Source organism: Columba livia, chromosome 6 (assembly GCF_036013475.1).
Source record: "Columba livia isolate bColLiv1 breed racing homer chromosome 6, bColLiv1.pat.W.v2, whole genome shotgun sequence".
Lineage (NCBI taxonomy): Eukaryota > Metazoa > Chordata > Aves > Columbiformes > Columbidae > Columba > Columba livia.
In genome coordinates, this window is record NC_088607.1 from 21071079 (window position 1) to 21094345 (window position 23267).

The window sequence follows — 23267 nt, forward strand, 5'->3', positions numbered from 1 at the left end:
TGGCAGGGTTAGCCAGCCACATGTAAACACCTCTGTAACAAAACCTGTCTCCGCCTCCATCTCTGAGCGCTGATAGCACTGAGGTGCTTCAGCAGGACACTCAAGCAAGTGCCCGCCTTCAGACACCTGAGGAGTGCTGGTGGAAGGGTGAATTCCTCACGTGCCGCAGGTCAGGAACACACGTAAGCTGCAGAGAAGCAGAGCCCTCAACAGCCGCTGCCACGCTGCTGCTGCCAGCGCACGCCAGCCAGCCGCCCCAGCCCCGCACCAGGGAGGGCACCCGGGCAGGAGAGGACTTGGCTCTCCAGCCACGCACCCACCTCAGTGCGCTCCACTCCCAGCAAGACCCCAAGGATCCATTTATTCTAAGATACAAAATTTGTGTTGTTAGTTGTGTTTTTGGTTTTGTTTTTGTTTTTTTTTATTGTACTTTAATGAAACCCTGTTTATTCTAGGCTTTTAATTCTTTCCATCTATTACGTTTAGACAACTCATTAACAATCATTTGTTATCATTAGACTTCAATGTTAAGCTCCTTTTCCCCAGAGGAGGCAATGCAGTGCTTTTAAACATATTTGCATCATAAACAATTTCAGGGCCCTGTGTGCCATCTATTAGGCCTGGCCTTCCCGCCCTTCTTTCCAGCCCTTCTGCTTACCCAGACTGGAAAGTGTGCAAAGAGCCTTGCTGAGATTTTGGCCAAGTCCAGGGTAATACACGTTTCTCCCAGGCCTGGAGCCATGAAAGGTTCTGCATTAGGACAGCAGCTTGGTGCATTAATAGCAAACTCTTGAAATCCCCAGTTCTGTAATGGTGAGCTGCTCTTTCCACTGGGATTAATGACTACATGCTGAAGCTGAATTCATTAGGGCCTGTTAAAGATAGCGTGCTAGTCTAGGATAATGCGTGGGCCTCATTCTGTTCATTTATGGTTGTTCAGCTCCACTGGATTTAGTGAAGTCATTCCTGATTTGCAGCAGGGTCCCTTGTGTGCATGCTAGATAAGCACTACGTCACACTTTGCATTTATTGACAGCTCCCAGCGGGCAAAAATCTGAGCCTGGTTATGTCGTGTAAATCCAGATCAACATTCACTGAGGCTGCAAGGCATCCCTTGGATATGAAGTAGCATCAGCATGCATGGAGTGTGGTCTGTATGACGAAACGTTCTCTTAGAAGGAAAGTGCCTTAAGTTGTACAGAAAGAAAGAAAAGAGTTGCCTTTCCCCTGCCAGTTTTTCCAAGGTTTGCTTCATGCTATATTTATCATATGCTGCTCATCACCAACCCTGACCAATAAAATGCAGAATTAAAAGAAGAAATTACTAACCTGGATTTTTTTTAATGTACATTTTTATCTCCGAAACCTCATTCCAAATTATGCTAAAAAAATATTGATGTGACAGCCATGTTCACTCTTTCTCACATCCCGATGAGCAACCCAATGATATATCAGTTTAGAAGAAGTTTATGTCTTATTAGTAGCATTTCTAGATCATCTCTGTCCATACCAAGTCTTGTGCTGGAGCTAATGCATTGTCACTGTTGTCCTGATACCATGGGTTTGGCCTTTTAAAGTTCACCTGGTGATGCTATCCCATGTACAGCAACATGACAAGAATGCACATTTTGGAGCTACTGTGTTTCACTAGAGCCCTTGCACTCACAGATTGAAGTCCAAAAGAAAATTGCTGCCCAAAGGCCTTTGTTCTGCATAGCTCTAGGCTTGTTCTCAACTTTAAAGACCTTGAGGCCATTCACAGGCCTTTCGCTTGTCCAAAAGCTCCTTCACATCACCAAGTGCAAAGGAGGTGATGCATGCAGTCAAATTTTGGTGGCTAGAGTACACACACAGGGGAACAGCAGGCTGGGCCAGAACACCTGTTACAGCTTTCTATGTGGATGCCTGCAGCTTAAAAGAAGATGAAAAAAAGTTCATACATAATATTGCAGACTGTTCATGGAGTTTTTATACCTCCAATGAACTCTACAGACTGTGCTAGAAATCATGATGATCCCAGCTGCAAGGCTCCGCCCTGCATGCTAAGTAAATTCCTGTAATTTTCTATTCTTCCTGTTATTATTCTGATCCAATTAAAGTCATTGCAGTTAAGTGAAAAGTCATGATTGGCTAATTGGATTTGGGAAGGCAGAACACCCATCAGGGGCCAGGTTTAATTTAGGTTTCCTTAAAATTTCTAAAGCCACTGTCAGGCTAGAAGAGGCAAGCTCCATCCTTGGTTAACTCCGGCTCAGAGAAAAGGGATTAGACAGTTGCTGAGTGAGCTCCCTGCTGCCTCGTGTCCATGGAGCTTTCCAATTCCGATGCCTGTGTCAGAATCTTTCTTTTTTTTGGAATCTGCCCCCTGCAATGGTCCTTTACATATCTCCCACATGCTCCTTCTAAGTCTCTTGTCCCAAGTCTGGTCCTGTACTATTAACCATCTCTCCTGCTTTCTCTAAATATCAGTGAAGCCTCCTCCCCCAAAACAGGATCTCCCATGTTTTTGAGGGATACTTCTGTGCAAGTCTTGTACATGATTGGACCTGCAGTTCTGGATGTGGGATGTGACTCAAACTTCTCTGAAGTCAAGTGGAAGAAGTTGAAGAAGTTCAGCATATGGAGAGAAGCTCTAAATGCTTCTCCAAACACTGAGTGGCCAGCTCCATCCAAGTGCCCTAGATGCACACGCCATGGGCTCCAATCATGCAATGAAGTGAATACAATAGGAGATCAGTTTCCATGAGTATTTGTGAGCAACCAGAAGCTTATCTGTGACATTCCCAACATAAACCATTCAAAAATGTTGTGCTATATTTGCTAAAACCAGATGGTTCAGTGAAAGTCGTTCAAATGTTTATAATATCACAGATCCTGAGTACCTCCTGAATTTTAAGCTTCTAACAAGTTCTCAGGATATTTATTCTGATTTGACACCCACCTTGGACATAGAAACATTGAAAAGATAACAAACTGAAAGGACAGTTGAAATTGTCATATGCTCACCTTATTCTAAGAGCTGGGAGTTTCAGAAACCCAGTGGTTTTCACAAAACATGCAATAAAAATAGAAGAGTTACTAACATTACAACCTAAATGTACAATAAGCCACTTGCATAAGACCAGTAACAATCAAGAAATATATCCTAATGAACATTAACAAAAGTAAGCAATAGTTAAAATAGAATCTAAATTCCCAGTTTCAGAATACTTTCAAAATACCTTTCTGGTTTTTGGTTTGGCTTTTTTTTTGTTGTTTTTAGGATCATGCCTGAGCATTTAGAAAAATTGAGGCATTTCCAATCTTGCACCCAAAACACAAGACTTTAAAGATCACTGGGCATTTTAAGAAACCTGGCTATTAATATTTATAAATATTTGCAGCATCAAGTGCTGGCAGGAAGAATCACTTGAACCATTACCTGACATACCTTTGCTCCTACTGAAACAGAAGCAATGAAGAGGATTAGCCAAAGAAATAGATCCCTTCTTTTGTACCTGTTGCATTTTTTTAAGAAATCATTATTTTTATTTTGGTTGACAAGTGCGATGTAAATATACTCCCTGTCCCACTATTTCTAACTCCCTTGAAGATTTTTCATGGCTCATTTCAACTGAATATTTTTTGCAAGCCTGGCCCTTCCACCCAAGGATGTTGCTACCAAAAAAATTTTAATATCGTTGCTTTTACACAAATACCTAACACATGCTTTCTTCCCAATGGCCTTGTCAGTATTGGACTACAAGCCAGAAACTGCCAGGACCCAAGTTCCCAGCTCTTCCTGATCTTGGCATTGATTGCCTTTCAGAACCCAGCCCCTGAGGCTTCGCAGTTGGATCCTGAAAAGAAGAAGGGCCCCTCCTTAAAAATCACAGTCCGTGCAAGTTTGTGTCTTCCATGAAAATTAACATGCTGGACAGCAGATGGGACAAACACATGCTAGAGGCCAGATCCTTATGTTGGTTACACCAGCATCATCTGCAAACTTGAGAGAACAAGGGCAAACAACAGAACTAGAGCAATTTACATGAGCAGTAGGTCTGCCCTCCTGCTGGCTAACAGTAACAGTTTGGATTTTCAGGCAGGGTGAGAGAGAAATAAATCCCTTATCGAAAATTCCAGCCCACTACTTGAGAGGATCCATGCTGTGATATATCATAGCTGATTTGGATGCTTTAAAAAACAAACAAAGAAACAAACCAAACAAAAAAAAAAACAACACCACACCAGTTTGCCAAGCAACAGGCTCCACAACTGCTTTTGGAGAGCCACACCGCCCCTAAAGATACAGAGGTGACTTAATTTTACCTTCTGCTCCAAATGCCTGATTTACACCTCCTAAAAATACCTACACATGGTGAAAATATTCACGGTGCAGTCTCATGGAAGTTCCCAGTAGCATCCTGCAAAGGAGCAAAGCAGACAGTGCACTGAAGAAGGATGCATGACACTTTGCAAACAAAGCACTTCCTCCTTGGAAGGCCTTGACCTCCTTGAATGCAAGACCCAGATCCTGAACCAATTTTCTCCCTGCTGCCCAACTGTCCCTTAATTCTTGACCATGTTGATTTGAAGACACTAATTTCCTCTTACCATTTCTCTTTCACGGCTTTTGTCTGGCCACCCTCAAGGCCAGATGGACCATGCAACTTTGTGGTTCTACCCAAGTTTTCCACTTCTCCTGAAGTTTTCACACATCCTTCTCTTTGGGATACAGTGTCTTCAGTTCCTTCCACTCAAGTTACACATAAACACTATTCATTCATTCCTTTGTGCTTTTCAAAAGGGACTGGCACTTAACCTCCTGAGGATGCTGTGAAAACTCCAGTTGGATGCTAGGAAGAGCAGGGATTATCTGCCTAGATAGTCAGACCTATGAGACACTCTTGATTTTCTGACAACCATGAATTCACAATAAGCACCTCTGCTTTTGGATCCTCCAGTAAATGTAGCACAAAGATTTCTGTGCTCCCAGGTCAAACGTGTCTCCTTCATGGACAGGTTCTCTGGACACATCTGGCACGTTATCAAATTAATTTCCATTGAGCTTGATCCAATGTTCATCAAAGTCAATAGTGACATTTCCTGGGTCATGCCAGAGGTCCAGTAATGCTCCATACCTTCCCATATGTAATCATTTAATTACCTCCCACTAATTACCTCTGTATGGAGCTTTAAGATGTTAAGGCTGCAACACCTCTTCCTCATGCTCCCTGGATCAAGCCTCCTCTCCAGGAGAAGGCGATTGGCCTGACCCATGTTATAGGGAGGGTTTGCGGGCCCCTTATTGACCCATAAGATACTCAATAACAAGCAAGCGGAAAATATACTTATCGTTACTTCTCTTGATCAGGATCTATTTCCTGAAGGACTCTTTGGAGTATCTATGCGTACATGGATGCAAGCCTGTACGTATGTCTAAAGACAACTGACCCCAAAGGTCAAAGATGCCTGCTACTCTAAAAAAAAAAAAAAAAGAAAAAAAAAATGAAGCTCTCAGCTCAACTTCAAGGAAGAGGCAAAAGAAAATGATCAGAGAGAGTGAGAAAGCAAGAGAGACAGAGATAAAGAGAAAAAACCAAGGGGAAGATGATTTTCTATCAACAAAACAGCAGGGACGAATTCTAGTTCATCTCATCGAAAACGTCTCCTTCCTGTGCAGACACTGCCTGGAGCCAGCACTAATCTCCCAGATTAAAGCCTTTTAATAGCAATTAGCCCTCTCTGCACTAACCCACTGGACACTCCACTGCATATTTGGGAAAGGGGGGAGGCTGGAGGGAGTGTCACCAACAGTTTAACTCATAAGTGCCCTGATGCATCCAAATGCTTGTCTTCCACACACACATTTGCATGTAGGCCAGAACACCATGGCAGAGAAACCTGTTTGGATTGCAGCAGAGAATGGGACCACAACAGCTAGATCTGGGTCTTGCATGTGTGAATACTCGGGTGAGTGGAATTTCAGGAGGTGGAATTTCAGAATGGCATCATGGCAAGCCAGAAGCATTAGCCAGCTACAGTCAGAAGCACTGACCTACCACCAGCTCCAAGGACTACCCAGCTGGCAACAAGAGACAGCCACAGGCAACAAGATGTCCTTAGAGCTACCTTCATGCTACCAGCCTGCTGAAGCAGCCTTGGTACTGCTCCTCCCTAAGACAGCTTCCACTATCCCTGGTGAAAAGGAGGGGGAGAGATACTTTTAAATTGTTTTTGGTTGGTTCATTTCCATATCCCATCCAAGGCCTTGTGTGACCTCTCTGTGAGTGTTCACAGGAAACACGAGCTGGTACTGCATCTGGGTCTGGCAGTGGGAGCAGCTCCTACCTCCTGCACAGGGTGGGAGGAAGCCAGATCAGTACACCAAGAAACCCAGGTCCTACAGAAACGACCTCAGATTGCATACCAGTCCCCACTAATAAAATTAGCAGCTTGGCTGAAACGGTTGAGAGGGGAGAAAAGGAAAGTAGAGGACACTGGTGTGAAACAGCAGTCTCTGCACAGAGACTCTGAACTTCCCAAATGACAAGCCAAGCAGAATTTCTTGGAAGGAGCCACATCAGCTGCCCTTTGAGCTATTAGACCACACAAACAGGACAGAGAAAAACCTTCCATGAGGTGACTGCAGGGAGGGGAGGGAAACTACCCTGAGCTATTATTATCCTCTCCCCCATGAGCAGTGGGAGCTGCCAGAACCCCTGCACAACCCTGTGGTGGCCCCCACCCTCTAACACACACACACAACATCCATAGGGGTAGTGCAATTACTATTCAGGCTGGGGGCTGAAGATAGTCTCCTGGCCCTTCTTCTAATGTAAGGTTATTGTAATTGATATGAAGGTAATTGATAATGTGTTACGGTGAATAATGTCTTCAATTTTCTGCTAAATCCCATTTTTGTAGCCATCTGGGCTCCTCCAACTGCCCCCCTGGGACGCAGAGTAATAGATAGTAATTATTCTCAAGTCATTTACTTTTTCAAAGTGTTTAGTGCTTATCTGTTTTACAATTAAAATGGAAACGACCCTGATTCACTTCCTTTCTTTTTTATTTAAATAGCATTCACACACACACACACACTCTCCTACATGCACTGGAGCCTGGAGGGTGTGTGCCTCTATGTGTGAGTGCATGTGTGCATGCATATTACTGTCATATAGAAACATACAGGACAGAGGTACGCAGTTCATCATGCACCTTCACTCTAAGGCACTGTGAGAACACAATCACACAACACCAAGAAATACAAATTGCGTTCCTTTCCCCATACTGATGCCTGTCCCCATAGTGATGCTCTGAGTGAATGCGACAAAACACCCCACAGAAACACCCCTGGGGAGGGGCGCATCCTGCAGACAACGATGCAACACCTCACAACATGCTCTAGAAACACACCATTAAATACGCCTATCTGACCCATGTCTGGGGACCAGACATTTCTACAGGATCAGCCACTGATCTAGAAATCAACTGTGAGTGCATCAAAGTTATAACATTTCACTCCAATACCAGTAATCTGTATAAAGATAAACCTGCAAGTTGTAACAACACAGCTATGCCTGGAAGAATACAGTTAGGCATACAAAAGTAGAGGCCCATGTTAATAAAGAGTAGATGCCAGAATACACATGTAAATAAATTAATGTAAGCTATTAAATGCACCACCAATGAAAAGCTTTGCGCAGCAGCTAAACCTACTTCAGTATATGATCCAAACCTTCCCAGCATTAGCAGAACTCCTTCAGGTCCTGCCTCAGCTTGTGGTATGCCAGGTGAGATGTAAATGAGCATATCCATGATGTTCATGGGGAGCCACCATGCTGGATTTAAGGATCACAGTAACATTTGTAGCCTAAGCCTTCATAACCAATGCATAGGAACATCTGCAGCTGCAAACTACCTCAATGAAATTCCGGCAAGGAGAGCTAATAGGAAAATGGTCCAGGAACTTTCCTGAGGCCAATATTTGGGCAAGAAAATCCAACCCATTTGAAGTTGAGCTCCAACACGCACAAATAAACGCGGGGAAATGCTGCTGTTTCTATGATGTTTTGAGAAGGAACCTGGACGAGGCACTGCATCAGATCCAGGCAATCGTGACCTATGGTACTTCAGAATGAGACTGCATAGAGCCAGTGCCCTTCCATGCTTTCCCATCACCCTCTCCGTTACCAGCCTTCTCTGACCGCAGCAAAAATTACCTCAATACTATCTTAAAGTTTCTGCCTTTACCCCAGCATCCTAAAAAGATGTGTTCAGGCAGGTACAGGCAGCAGAAGCTGAGGGAATTGAAGATGGTGAGGATCCTGGGAAAACCCTCTGTAGTGTTTTATAGACTCCAGGTTGCAAGCACTCATCCAGAACTCAAAGATCAAGCCTTTTAAAGATGACAGCTCACATCCAGTCGTGATTCAGAACAAATGAGTGGTTGGCATCTGAAACAGCCCAGACTTCCGCATCTGAAGACAAACTCAAAATTCAGGCAACTATTTTGGGAAAACCTTTACGATACTGAATTTGGATTATAAACCAGATCTTCTCAGACACATACCCATACCCTTGGAGCTCAAACCCTCTTTGAAGACAGAACAAGAGAAACGAGTAGCTCCTTCCTAGACGTATGCTCCCCAGCTAGAGCAGTTGCTAACAGAGGAATGATACTTCCCCAAAGGGGAAGAGAGACACTTCCCTCCTGGGGACATGTACCTTACACCCTATTCCCTCTCCAAAGCCAGGATACAGAGCCATCACCTACTTCAGCAGATGGATGAGTCAATCTTTGTATAATTAATTTAATTCTGTATACATTTTTTTTGCCTGTCTGAACAATCAGATGACAGCTTCCACAACCAGCCCACATCACCACTGTCCCAGCAGCAATATGGCCAAGGTCTGTCTCACTTCTCCCAGCAAACCACTGGAGCTATGCTGTCCTTTGCTGCCAGGCAAGGGTGGCCCACAGTTTTGAGCAGGAAGATCCTGTTGTTCTTTTGTTTGAGTTTGCAACTGTTTGGGGCTGTTCAGTTATTTTTCCCCTCTCTCTCTCTTTCCTTTTTAATTCTTTTTAATGACTTTCCCCGATGCAATTGGCAGAGGACCGCGCAGAGACTGCTTCCCCCTGCTGAGAGGGAAACAAGACTGAGGGAAAAGGGCACCAAGGGAACTGTTCAAATCCTCTATTCATCTCTGCCAGCCCCTGTTCCCTGGTGACTAGTCCCATGCAGCCTGGCTGTGCGGAGCTAGCATGGAACAAGACAGAACCTGAGCCAGGAAAATCTCAGCCAGCACCACAGCATCTGGCTGCCCCAGGCACACCAAAGAAAGCCAGGGTGTCCTGACCATGAGCGTGCCCCCAGAAGGGCAGCAGTGTGGGCTGAGGATAGGAAAAGCAGGTTGTGGTTCACATGACCGCAACAGAAGTTCCCTAACCGTGGAGAGCGGCTGGAGCCCACAGCTTGAGTATTAGGGAACACACATCAGTGCTGCAGCTTGGGAAACCTGCTGCTTGGAAACCAAGGAGTTTGGCAGAAGCAGGCTTAAGGCTCCTACAGTCCTCACAAACTCCTTAGTCCAGGCACTCCCAGGCGATGCCATCCTTTGTTCCAGCAGTTCCCCCAGCTCCAGCCTAGGAATGAGCTTGGTAGAAGCCAGATGGCTCTTCCTCCATCTGCTCCCTGGTATGTGCCTGCATGTACATCAGGGAGCAGGGTGACTAGCTGGGCAGGTAGGAGTGCAAGGTGGAAGTGCTTTGCTCCAGCTGGTTGCATTTGGTGAAGACCAACCCCGTCTCCCACAGGCTCCATCTCAGCCAGTTGCAGGGAGTGCCTCAGCTTGGCAAGCAGCCCCCACGCTGCATGGCATGCAGGACAGCTCTGGAAAAGCAGCTGCTGCCATAGCAGGCTCTCCTGATTGCCAGGCTGCTGCTAACGAGCCATGCATATGCCAGTGTTGCAGAGAGAGGGGGAGAGCTCTGAGCTGCCAGTGGCATGGGCTGGAACAGAGGAGCTGGTGGCTGGTGAAAAAGCCCTGTGCTTACTGCACTGCCTCTCTGCTGGGGACACTATCCCAAAGGATCCCTCCCTGAGGACTTCCCAGTTTAATCCTTCATTTTTCCAGCACCAAAGAGGAGCTGTGATCTGCATTTTGTAATAGTTGTTTGATAATCAATCAACTTCCAAACAGGAAATTTCAAAGCATTTTGCATCAGATAGCTAGCTAGTTTTGGGGGAATACATAGCTATGTGTTTTCATTGATTCTAGAGGTTTTCCACTGGGAAAAAGAAAAAAAAACGCAAAGTACAAATTCCTTTGAAGTTCCCACTGCCCTCTCATCTTCCAGGCAGACGAGAAGTATGGAGAGATGAATAAATGCAGGCTGAATAAAAGCAATGCAATAATCCAGGCACTTCTCTGTTGAGACAAACATATCCAGACCATCCTTGGCTGACATATATTCTGAAACACATCCAACCGAGATCCCAGCAGCTCCATGGTAATCTCTACTGTTACTTCCATGCTCCTTGAGTTAGCAAGGGCTTTTACCACATAGTCTTCCATTCTAGGGATACCTGTTTCTTTCTGCTCACTAGCAGGTAGGCACAGAAAATGGTTGTTTACCTGCTTCTTGATACCACTCATTACACACTGGGAAACTGAACATTTTACACCCTTAGTCTTCTCCTCCACTTTGCCATAGAGCAGTTCCTTAACATTTTCTCACAGGCCCTGGTGTCCAGCTCTGTGTTCCCTCCTTGGTCTTCTCTATAGACACCCTCCAACAGATCACCATAGCCGTGGAACCACAGCCTTCAGCCCTAGACAAGACTCCACTGCACTGTGCCAGAGAGCTGCAGGGACTTCTGGTGTCTCAGCAGTGACCCTGGCATTGACATATTCGAGACACAAACATTTCCTTACTGCAGGAGTGCAACACTACTGACTTGCACTCAGGTTGAGACCTCCCAAGCATTGTAGCAGTTCCTTCATTCCTGAGTCAATCAGAGCCTTTGCATCTACTGAATATTACTTGCCTAATTTTAGTTTATTTCTCCAGCCTATCAAGCTATTTTGAGTTACAACCCTGTCCTCCAATGGACTTGTGACCTTCTTCCAGCTTGCTACCTCCTGCAGATTGGTTTCCATTTTATTATCAAAATCACTGATACAAATATTGATCAGAAGGAGGCCCAGGACAATGCCCTGCAAGAACTCCTCCCTTTACACTGAATAATTATGTCATAGATTAGGACCATGCTGTGTTCACACAGTAGTAACTAGCATAAGAACCTGACTTGTTCTGGGGCATGATCCAACCACATTCTGGATGAGTGCATTATAAGGAGGGCAGAGGCTGGAAATCAGCTCTGAAAAATCAGAATAGAGGTTCAGCCAAGAATAACTGATAGCTGGAAACTGGTCTTCAGCTCAAGCTGGGGTAAAAACCTGGGGAAATCCCAGAACTACACTTCCAGATTAAAAACTTGTTGACTGCCTTTCTCTTTCCAACCTAATGGACTGGAAGAGAAGAACAGGGAGAATTTGAAACCCTCAGCAGATTGCTTCCAGGTCTGGCTTTTCTCTTCCAATACACAGTATGCGTGGATGCCAAGCAGCAGCAGGAGAGAATCAGAGTGGTTGGATGATGTGCTTTCCTTCTGCTCTGCCACCCTATAGCACTGCATCCTGGTGAAGAAAACCAAGAATGAAAAGATTTGAGGTTTATAAAATAAGAAAAAAAGTAGAAAGTTAATTTTGTAAAGCTGAAACTTCTCAAAAATGCTTTAATAACAGTGTTTTTAACATAAGACACTGGCTTTATCAGAAGCTTTCTTAACAATAGCTTACTTAGGAAGAAAATACATTTCTAATTTCAAAAAGTACTGGAAATTCTGAAGGAATCCTCCATAAAAGTGACACAGGAACAGCCAGATGTGCAGCGAGGAAGTACCCTGACCTCACAGGTGAGGGAACAGGGGGTGAATACAAGTGTGGAAGCTTCTCTGCAAAGATACTTAAATCACTGGGTTGAAATAGCATTACCACAGCAAAGGGTATTTACAGCAAATGACACTTTTCCCTGCGCACTGGAATATATTTACCAGTCAGTCTCCCCCTTGATATGTGATGCAATCTCTGGGTCTCCTGCAGGAGTTTCAGGGTTGCAGATTGACAGACTGTTCCAGGTGCAAAGCCAGAACAATTACATCCAGGTAGATACTACACAAACTCAGAGAGTTGCACAACCCCATGGGCCTGGCCAGAGGGAACACAGACAAAGGCAGCACAAATGCTCCTCCAACAAAGCAGCAGGGAGATTTGGCAGGTATCGGCACAGTGACACGCTGGAGAGTAGCCAGAGGGTCCATGAGCCTAACAGCTCCTCTCACAAGAGCAACCTCTCACAGCCACAAAAAACAGATTTGTTGAGAAGTCAGATAACACTTTCTTCCCTTACAAAGCAGGACCAGCCAAAAATAACCTATTAGCAAGCCCCATCGCTCTTATAAGAACCAAAAAATCAGAAGGCAGGGAACACCCATTTAAAAACATGTACATTGGTCTCTTTATGCACAGATATCCACATACAGCAGGGAGTCTCTACCAAACTGTCTTGAGCCACCTATGGTATACATCTATCTATAGGAGTTTGAAACTAGCTTCAAGCAATTCTTAGGACAAAAACCTTTCCAGTGGATTTTTAGAAGACTTCTAATACAGAAGCAAAAGGCAAAAGTTGCCACATCAAATCAAAATCAAAGCAGCAACATTTGAATGGGCCTGATCTAGTCTGTGGGTTACTGTGCCCTGAGATGCCTCTCCAGATTTCTCACCTGAAGCGCTATAATAAAATCATCCTTAGACAGTCTCTGCATAAACCCCACCTGGAAAGACCACCTTTCCCCACAGTACTGGTCTGATATAAAAGAAACCAGGAGAATGCAGACCAAAAGAGAACAATATAGAAACACTGAAGCACTGCAGGACCACAAGCTTTGGTTCCCCAGCCAGGCCTTCAAAAGAACGAAAGAGGAACATGCTTGTTTGGTGGACACCATCTGAGAACAAGGCTCTTATCACTGTTGCTCACAATGCCCATGAGCAGAAAGTAGCACCAAAAATTAACTGTTCTCAGCTTTCTACAATGGGGCACTTCCAAACAGGACTGCTGTAGATTACTACACAGCAAACCCCCAGTTCTAGACACTCCAGACCCATTCTAAGCAAAACCATCCCACAGCTTTGCTCTCCTTTCCATTTGGAACTCTCCTCTAGTTACGAACCCCTGGTTTCAGCATGTCAAATACCACAGCAACAAGAAAGGACCAGGGTCAAGCTGAGAAGTCAGTGTATACATTGGGGTCTAGCTTAACAAGACCTATGGCATATATAGGTACAACAGCAGCTCATCCACAGACAGCCACTCCACCATTACACAATCAGAGACTGAAGGCCCAAAGCCAAGCTTAAATAAAGCTCCTGGACCCAGGGGATCCCTCACCTGGGTGGAGGCCCCAGGTGAGAATGGTGAGAACAATCAGTGCACAGGCCTGTCAGTGCACTTAGAGCCCTGGCAAAACCTTTGCCAAGCTTTACCAGGAATTCAGATGAAACTCAGAAAGGACGAGGAATTCCGAAAGAGATTGTTCCTTTGCTGAGTTGAGGTCTATCTCTAGTGTCAAGAGCCTGACCAGTAGATATTCATCCCGGGAAGAACAAGGAGGTTCTAGAGGCTGTGCAACATCCTCAGACAAAGATGGCGGTTGATAAGTTGTCCAGCTTTGGGCCAAGTCCCATCCTTCTCCCTGTTCTTTGGTTTCCACAGCCTAGAAAACAGGCTAATAACACTGATTACAGTTCCCCAAGACTGCTTCAGGGAGAAATGAATGGTAACCCCCTATGTGAAACTGGACCCATATGGCCTAGGAGGGGTGAAAATCTTGGCAGAGCCACCTGCCTCCACATTCCAGTGACAGAGACAAGATATAAGGAAAGCTGAGACAAACTGCATCAGTGAATTTGTGCTCTCACCTTGTCTTATTCCACCCAGGCTATCCCCTTTAGAGTTTCCCTGAGAGATGGGTCCTTCAGTGCAGTACCTTCATGATGAAGGAATGGCAAATAGCATAAACACAAACTCAGTTCTCTATTGACACTTGTTAAGACCAATACAAATCCTCAGAGCCATGTCCAGTTCTGGAGATACATTCTCAGTCCCCAGCGGACCAATCCAATTTGAGCTCTCTCCCTCTGGAGCCTAATACAGCCCATATTGTTCCCGGGAGCAAATCCCAGCACGCAGCCAAAGGCCACACCTTCAGCCCTGCATCCCTCGGCAGAGCAGGGCAGCTGGAGTCAGGAGTCAGGGCACTGCACCAAGGTCAGCTGAGCTTGGGCAGGAACCAAGAGAGACCAGGTCCCCTTCCCCTGCCAAAGGCTGCATGCATCTCTGTCCTCCATCTCCAGGCAGGAGAGCATCTCAGAGGCCAAGGCACTCTCTTTCAATCCCTCTCCCCCAACCTCCATCCTCCTTCGCACCCTGCAGGGTGTTGGACACACCACCCCTGCCCAAGGCAGCTGCAGCAGCAAGGTGGGTACCTCTCCTGCCTGCTGCCATCCCTGGCTCACTGCCTGCCTGCAGCCAGCCGAGCTGCTCCAGCCTACCCGGGGCGGGCGAGCGGGGGGCCAGGCAGCTCATGTATAACTTGGGGCGGGGGCTGAGGCACGTCCCCCCAAGATGACTTCAGCTGCATTCCAGCGAGCCTGGCAACCTCCTGCACACACAAATAAAAGGAAATGAGAAACTCGGCAACAAAGAAACTGGCAGGGAAGCCACAGAGACACACAGGAACGGGAAAAGAGATTAAACACAGGCTCAAGAGTCCCAGCGTGCTGAGCCTTCCTCTTTAAAGCCTCCCTTTAACTTTGATGGGGGGGCACAGGAGTCTCCTTTTCACTTGAAAGGGCAAGAGGAGGGGCTGGATAAAAGGGATCCAGCATTATCCGGAATTGAGAGCACAAGAACGCGCTACAAAGCTTCAAAAAAAAAAAAAAAAAGAGAAATAAGTTAAGTGCAGGCACCCAGCTTCCCTGCATACCTTTACTGGCAAAGATCAGGAGCTGGGATCTGAGTCTGGGCAGAGATGAGATCAAAGTGGAGATGTTACAGGAGGAAATTTAATAAAACTTAATGCAAAGTACTTTGGTGAATTGTCTTCCCAATTACCTGCCTTTTTTTTTTTTTTTTTAAAGCAATAAGATAATGGACATTTGGGGTCCCACAATTTATAAGGGAAAACACTGATTTATATTGATACTATATATTATCTAGGAGTTCATACCAATATATTAGGCCACACTCTCCATGCAGAGCCACAGCAGTGCAAGACAACAGGCAAAGAATTTGCACCAGACCAAAGCCCGGAGCAGCTGTTCCTCCAGAGCTAAGTCTGATTCCTTGGATGAGCTAGTTTCCTCTTCTGAAACACCTTTGGGTGTCAACAGGATTGTTGGTAGAGAACAAACTTGCTCCTTCCAGACACACATATATCACACACTTGGAAGATGATCTTTCTTCACGTTCCTTAAAGAATTATAGTAGATGGAAGCAAAATATCAAGGGGGACCATGGGACTCAGAAGCCCTGTCCCAGCTCTGAAGGCCTTGGCTACACAAACTACCCTGTGAGAGCACAGGCCTGTGTGGCAGGACTCTGGGAGCTACCTTGGAGGGCCTTCTCCCAAGCAGACAACATCCCAGGAGCACTATCTCCCACTGATACAAAGTGATCTCAGTTCAAGAGCAGTCTAGCATCACAGATGCCTGAGTGAGCATCCACATATCATCAGTCACCTTTAGTATGTGGACTAGGACCATTTACACAGAACAGCAGTGAAGAAATGGATGAGGACTAGGGCAGTAAGCTCTGCTGGAACTTGAATGCAGCAGATCTACTGATGTCTCCTCCACTGTCTGGCTCTGAGGGTCAGAAACAGTGCCAAGGAAGTGGGTCCAAGTCTATTGGGAAAAAAAAATATATATATATGTATATATATATACATCCTGGCATACTTGCCTGGTGATGCAATGAACCACAGTGGCAGCAAAGTTTAAAGTTCCTAGCCATTTTACACAAAGGAATAGGAGGCTGGTCAGATATTCATGTGTACTGCTTCAAAGAGTGGATAATAGGCCTCTGTTCACACCCCATATCAACAATCAGTTCATACAACATGTAAGAGGTGCCACTCTCTCCAAGGTGTTAGAGGTCTACACCCAAGCTTCTTTTTCTGAAAAGAAGGGAAAATAAAGAAAAAATGAGGAAGTTTTTCTACTAATTTCTAGTTCTGTCTATGTTAGATGAGAAATTTTCCTTCCTAAGTTCATTCGCAAAAGACATGTGGTCCTTTTAGTTCCTTGAAATCCCAACCATTTGCTGAACTCAGATGGACAGAGGATTTAAAAGTCAAAGTGCTGGATTCCTGGCTGTATAAACACAATGACTCCCAATAAAGCCTTATGCTGAATCAATGGGCAGGGAACATTTTCTAAAGTAGCCATAAGCTGGACAGTTCAAGCAGTGAGACAATCTTTTCAAGACACTATTAAGTGATCAGGGTAGAGCTGGGATACTTCCTTCCATTTCTGCTACTTTATTTTGTTGAGCCTCTAACCTGCTCTGCATTTGAATTTCCCCACCTGCAAATCACAAAACAGTTCTCTGTGTTTTAGGCCTGGTCCCTAAGCCTGTTTTGCCTGAACCCACATGGGAACTTTCATCCACAGCAAGTGGATGCAATTGACTCTCCATTTTCCCACCATCTTCCTCCAAGACCCATGTGCAGGGCTGAGTCTACCTTCATGTGGTCCCACCACCAGTAGCTATGCTTACCTATGTCCAGCAAAGTTGAGCGAAGGTGTGAGAGCACAGGACAAAGAGGAGAAGCTGGACCTTACCTTCAGCTTAGATTTTCTACAGGAAGTTGGGTAGAGCTCCACAATGCTGTTTTCCTTTCTGCAAAACGGATGAGCTATACCCTTTAGCCCCTTGGCACAGGGAGGTTATGTTTCCTCTCCCACCACTCCAGTCCCCACAGCACACACAAGCAGCCAAATGGGCTGAGAGCTGGGACCACCCTGTTCACAGCTTCTGGCTCACTACACATCTTACTTACTCTGCAAAAATATTGACCCAAAGCTGAGCTCCCTGGCCTGGAAAAATGAGGCTATTTGAGCTGGCCTGGCAAGGCTGCATGACAGTACAGTAGCATCGCATCTCTGTCCTCATAGGATGTGGGCTGCAAGCTGACTCTGCTTAGAGAGAACATTAACTACACCTCTTTATTATTGAGAAGAAATTTATTGGAGACATCCCTCCCTCTCTCCAGCTTCTCCCTTACCTTCGTGGAAAAGTAAACATTTAATTTTTTTTGTTGTTAATAGATTTAATGTTCATTTGTCGGTAGCCTAGGGGCAGGAACGCGTGACATTTCAAATAATTGTTGTTTCGGGGGTATCCTCTGGAGGAAAATGCTGCAAAAGTGTGGAGAAGATTTAAGTAAATTACTGTGTCAGCTTCTATTTATTCCTTACATGATTGCCAGAGGCAGGGCTGCGAGATAACCATTAGAGGCCCAGCCATAAAACAGGGAAGCAGAATTTCAAAAAGCCAGAGTGCCATTACTGGAAAGTTAGTGTGTAACATGTTAAATTATCCCCAAAGTAGGGGGAGGCAGGAGTGGGGGAGGCACGTTGTCTAAGAGTGGGAGAAAATAAAACAAGAGGAAGAGGGACTGGTTTGAGTGAAAGGAAGGAGTTGCTCCATGAGGAAAGAATGAAAAATTAGACAAATAGATAAATAGAGGAAGAAGGAATGAAGACTACAGCAGTCCTTGAGTCTAGCTTTGACGGCCTACCACAGTGCTCAAGGACCTTTGGAGCAGCGTGTTCGGTTTTGCAGTCCTGTCGCAGGGTCTTGAGGTGGGATAACCCAGGAAGAGGAACAGCTGGGCACAACACTTGAAATGTTTCAAAGCCATGTGATAGCTCAGCTGAAGTGGAGTGAAACCATTCATTTTCTGATAGCCAGAAAACGTTGCAGATCTGGAAAATCCAGCTGCCACTGTGGAAGCAGCTGGGGTGTAGGTCCCTCCAACTTTCTTGCCTTCACATGCCTGAGGTACAACCAGAGGCTTTAAAAGGAAATTCAATTTCCTGTCCATTGAGGCACCTTGGCTTTTTTCTTTGCTCTTTGCTTTTCTTCACTTTTTACCTCCAAAAGATATTCCATCATCCTAGTAAGGGAGAGTGTCCAGCTTGGTCTGGTGCTGGGTGCAGTTCCAAACCAACCATGACTACTCAGCTCTGACCTCGTGTGCAAGCAGTTGTGGCTCCATCAGGGAAGAAGCAGCAGGAGCAGAAAGAACTGTGAAGAACACTACATGTTAAACAAAAATATGACACAGAACTAACAGGGAGAAGCACAGAGCAAATGACACTTGCTGGGACCAAATTGTTTTCTCCCTACGTGGTCCTTCTACAAGGGTCTAGGTCAGGGAGGAGAAGAAAGAGCAAGGCACCAAGATGCTGAACACAACCATGGACCAGTGTGAAAGAAGCATGTTAGGACCAGGACACTCACTATTCCCTGCTCTCCCTGCCCTGTCTCAGCCTTTGTCTGCCAGCTGACACACTGAATTCTTTGAGGTTTACTACATTGTGTGTGGAGGCAGGGGAATTACGTAGGGATGACAGCCTCAGCTATGCCAGCAATCTCTAGGACACCCCAATAGCAGCTTAATGTTGGCTGACTAGTGGGAAAGTGGGTCTTTCCACTCAGAAGAATCAGTTTCATGCTTTACCTCATCAGATCCTTCCCATCTCCCACCTGGGACAGTGTATCATTCAAAGGACTGGTGAGGGTGAGAGGCAGCTCCAGCTCTGCCCAAGACCATAGACACTGCTGCAAGATGATGCTCAGACTGAAAGTTAAGCAACTCCCAAAAACAGAAAGGAAGAAAGCCTGCCTGGGCAGGTGAATGGGAAATGCTCAGGTTCTAACACTGAAGCTAACAGGAAGGGACAGGAGCTAGCTCATTAGCCATTGGGGACAGGAGGAGATCCCATGGAGCAGCAGGCAGGTTGCATCTCCCATGTGCAGGATTTTTGTTGAAGGGTCTATCACAGCAGGAGAATGGCCTCAAAGCCCTTTGCTGTAATCACGGCTGGTCCTTCCTGTACTTTCACAGCTTGGCCATCCCTTGGCTCCCCACACCTAATGCTCCCTGTCATGTCCATTTGTGCTGCTCTGGCCAGCCCTCACCTGTCCTGCACCAGCCTCCCTCCATTCCTGTTTGTTACTCATCCTCTACAGCTTGGCAATGCCCTCTGAGTCGTCGCCCAGAAGCTGCAGGTTCTCCTTTTCTTTCATTGTAATTTATTTACATGATGAAAAACAATTAAGTTCCAAAAAGTCTTATTTATCCCAGAGATCTGGTTTTATCTTCCCCAGCATCACTCTTCATTTGTCCCTGCTATTGCTTCATTTTTCCTCACTCTTTTGTCCAAGGCAAGCTCAGCTGTGTGAGAGCCAAGGGGCTAACAAACTTGGAACTAGGGCCCTGTAGCCCCAGACCTTCCAAGCCAATGGCTCTGCTCCCACCCTCTCACCCAAGAGGATGGGTGTCCAACCACATGCTCAACAATAAATAACCAGGGAGATTTTTTTTTTTTTTTTTTTTTTTTTATGACTCACAAGGAAGACTTGCTGGTTAAATCATTGCTAACTCTCAACCTCCTCAATATTTCTTTGCTAATAGACTTCAGGTTTAATTGAAGGATCTTCTCTGGACTCTGTCTAAGGCACCATTTTCTCTTTAACCCCACCGCTCACAGCCTCACAAAAGCCAATCCATTAAGGGTCTTCATTAGTTTGAGCACCAGCCAACCACCCAAGCGGCAAAGGTCAAACACAGTCACCTGTCACAACATGGCAGTAAAACTACTAATTGTATGGGAACAAATGAGATAAAAAGATGGTACTATTATGCCATTTGATTTATTTTGTTTCCAAAGAGTCATTTAAGTCTAATTTACTTTGCAAGCTATAGAGTGGGCCTGTGTGGATACAGATACTTGTGTGAGCAAATGGGGGTGTGTACCTGTGCACGTGTATCCCTCACTCTCATGTACACATATACACACGTACGCACATACAGGGGTCTGAAATGCAAGTCTGGGGAACCATAAAGTCATGGCACCATAAAGACTGACATTTAACCCTTCATACAGGCAGAACGCCATGTCACACCAGGATGGCTCTGCAGTACTGGCAGCGTCACCTCAGCCCCACTGCTGACAGCTTGGTGGCCCATACACTGTTCCTCAGCATCCCAGCTGCAATGGCAATGGCCAAAGCAGCCAGTGCAGGGTCCCATTTTGGAAGGGTATTCGCTTTGGAAACCTTTCCTTTTCCCTTTTTTTGTGCTCAGGAGGAGAAAATGGCCCACATGCCCTCTGGTGGACAAATACCACTTTGCAGCTCTAGGATCCAAATGGAAATCTGGAAGTGGCCATATTTGTAGGCACAAAAAGAAGGCTTCTCTGTAAAAGGTTTTTAACAGCTTGCTTTCTCTCCAGCTCGTCCTGGAAATCATGTTATCTGCACATGTTTATGACTGCCAACTGAAAAAAACTAGGCTTTCTGAGGCACAAAAAAACACAGCCCAGCCTCACTTCTTCATTGTAGGTGCCAAATCAACATGGTCATCTTCACCAACAGTTCCCATTACTAGATGGGGGGCTATCATTTTTCCTGGAAGAAGATGTAAATAGTACTCCTGGAATAAAGACCTTCTTATTCAAACACAGGACCCAACCTCAGGCTGTGTAGTCACTCTTCAGCACATCAGACCAAACATCCGGCAGGATCAGGACAAAGTTTCCATTGCTTTTAAAAGACACCTAATGCTGATCACAACCTTGATATTGAATATAGATCACCAAGAACTCTCTAAGTAGAGGTGAAACAAGGGCTTTTCAAAGAAGATATCTCTCCATGCTCATGCATTAGGGACACTGTCTTGGCATGTTTGTGGTTAGGATCAGTTCTTTCAGGGCAACACAGGGAAGAGAGCAAGGGACAAGAAGCTCTTGCAACATACAAATGTAGGGAGACATGACCACCTCATAGCAATGAGATAGCTTCCTCCTGCACAACCAACAGTGTGGTATAATACATGGCCAGACTTCATGAGTAGAGTTGTTGGGAGAATGGAAATATTTCCACAAAGGCAGCAATGTAATTTCTGCTTTTCTTTTAAGATTTTTTACCATCTCTGTTCGTCAAAGTCATGCAGATCATCACAAACAATACTTCCTATTACATGTTGTACAGCCAATAAACACAATTAAAAAGGAAAAATATTCACTTGAAACATTCCAGAGCATTATGAAGCATATTTGCAAATGCCTACTTGCACAGGCAAGCCTTTTAGGTACAATAAACCCAACTGAACAAAGGTAGAGGAATCTAAGACTAGGGACAAAGAATGGACAGATGGTTCCTGGGTGAGCAGAACTGAGAAAAGAACCTGGGGAAGATGAAAGCAGATGACTGCATGCTTATTTCCAGTGCACATAGAAGCAGGGATACACAACCGAAAATACAGCTAGGACGTTGGTAAGATCAGACTGGAGGGGGATACAAGTGCCCCTCTGAAGTGGTAACTGCACTTCTGCACACTTCTTGCTCCCTTGGCTGTATTGGTCTGGTATGGCCCAGCCGTTAAGACATGGCTGCCTCTCAAGGAAGAGCCAGGGTCACGCTTGTCAAGCTCAATCAAACATGTCTTGCGTTCACTCTAGCAAGCAGATTAGCGAGACTTAACTTGTTCTTGGCATTATGGGAGATCACATGGGCATCTGTGAAACATGAAAAGCAATACATACCATCCTCCTCCTGTTCCGGTACTCCCAGAATCCAGAGATCTTCTTGTCCTACATTTTCTGTTCCTGCTGAAAACAGAGAGGAGCTTGATCACAGCTTCACATACCAATACACCATTTAGATTAGCCAATACTATCATTAGGGACCTGAGTCACATGTCAGCTGTGATTCTGCTCCCTTTTTTCCTCATCTTTTCTCAGTTTGTCCCCAACCCTTTCCTCCTTGCCTTCCCCCTTTCACTTTGCTCCTATCTCTACTTCATGACTCCCCCAGTGCTGAGATCAGCCATTCCACGTTGCTTGTCTTCAGCAGTCATCAATATGTTGCAGAGGATCCCACCAGCCCAAACTCATTAGCCCTTAGCTAACAAAGGGCTCATGAGAAAAATATATTCCCCTCAGCCTGTATTTAGAAAAAGACATTTCCTATCAAGGGTAAGAAACACCAAGCTTGTGACGCATCATCACAGCTACCAGCAGGACCCCACAGTGGAGCTGATGTCTGGGAAGAAGGGAAAACGAGAAGTTTTTTGCTGGCAGTGGGTCATTTGCACCATGTAAACGTACCAAACCAGCTCTAAATCAGCTCCAGAACTGGAAGAAGGGGAAGGGAGGGGAGGGGGATGACAAAAGCATTTAAACACTTCATCCTTTTTTGTTATTCAGAGGCTACATTTCAAATCACCTTTTCTTCTGTCAAAATTTGAAAAATAATAAACCACACAGGTCTTCCTGAGACTTTTCCTCCCGCATTCCCCAGATATTCACTTAACACAAGAGGGTAAGCAACATTTCACAGCTCCAGTGGAGTCCAAATTAGTTTTTCTGGCAACTAAATGCAGTGTCTCCTCCACTATGCACACACACATCACTGCCTACAGTATTAACAGATCCTGCCTGAAGTGCAAAGCCAAGGAACCGAAAGGATGCAATGCCAGAATTAAAACTGCCTTGTAGTGTTAAAGCCCCTAAATACACATTGCGTTATGTTATCAACTTCAATTACACAATCTCAACTATATTTCTAAGGAAACAGTTCCTTAGGATCATGTTCCCTTGATACGTGGCTCTGCCCTTATTTTATTTTTGCTTTGTTTACTGTTAGGTGCTATGCACTATGCTCACTGTGCAAACCTTTTTTTGAAGACAAAACCATACATTTCTTTCTCTTGTGTTTTTTTTTTTTTCCCACTGGTGTTCACCACAAGAGTGGCTGAGTGCTTTTCTGAGTTGAACCACTTATCTTCCAAAAATGTGACTTGTTATTTCCATTCTAGACACAAGAAACTGAGGCACACAGGAATGGAAATCCAAAGGTATCT

At 45.2% G+C, this 23267-nt stretch overlaps 1 long non-coding RNA gene across 1 annotated transcript in view; it reads right to left on the reverse strand.

Annotated features, from left to right (window-relative positions):
* Window positions 1-4278: 4278 nt before the first annotated feature.
* LOC135579771 (uncharacterized) overlaps window positions 4279-23267 on the reverse strand; it is an 89431-nt gene continuing 70442 nt past the window's right edge. Inside the window, exons 2-3 of the long non-coding RNA XR_010473526.1 lie at window positions 21949-22014; window positions 4279-4403 (exon numbers count right to left, since the gene is read on the reverse strand). This is a non-coding gene — a long non-coding RNA (uncharacterized LOC135579771). The remainder of the gene's footprint in view (window positions 4404-21948; window positions 22015-23267) is intronic.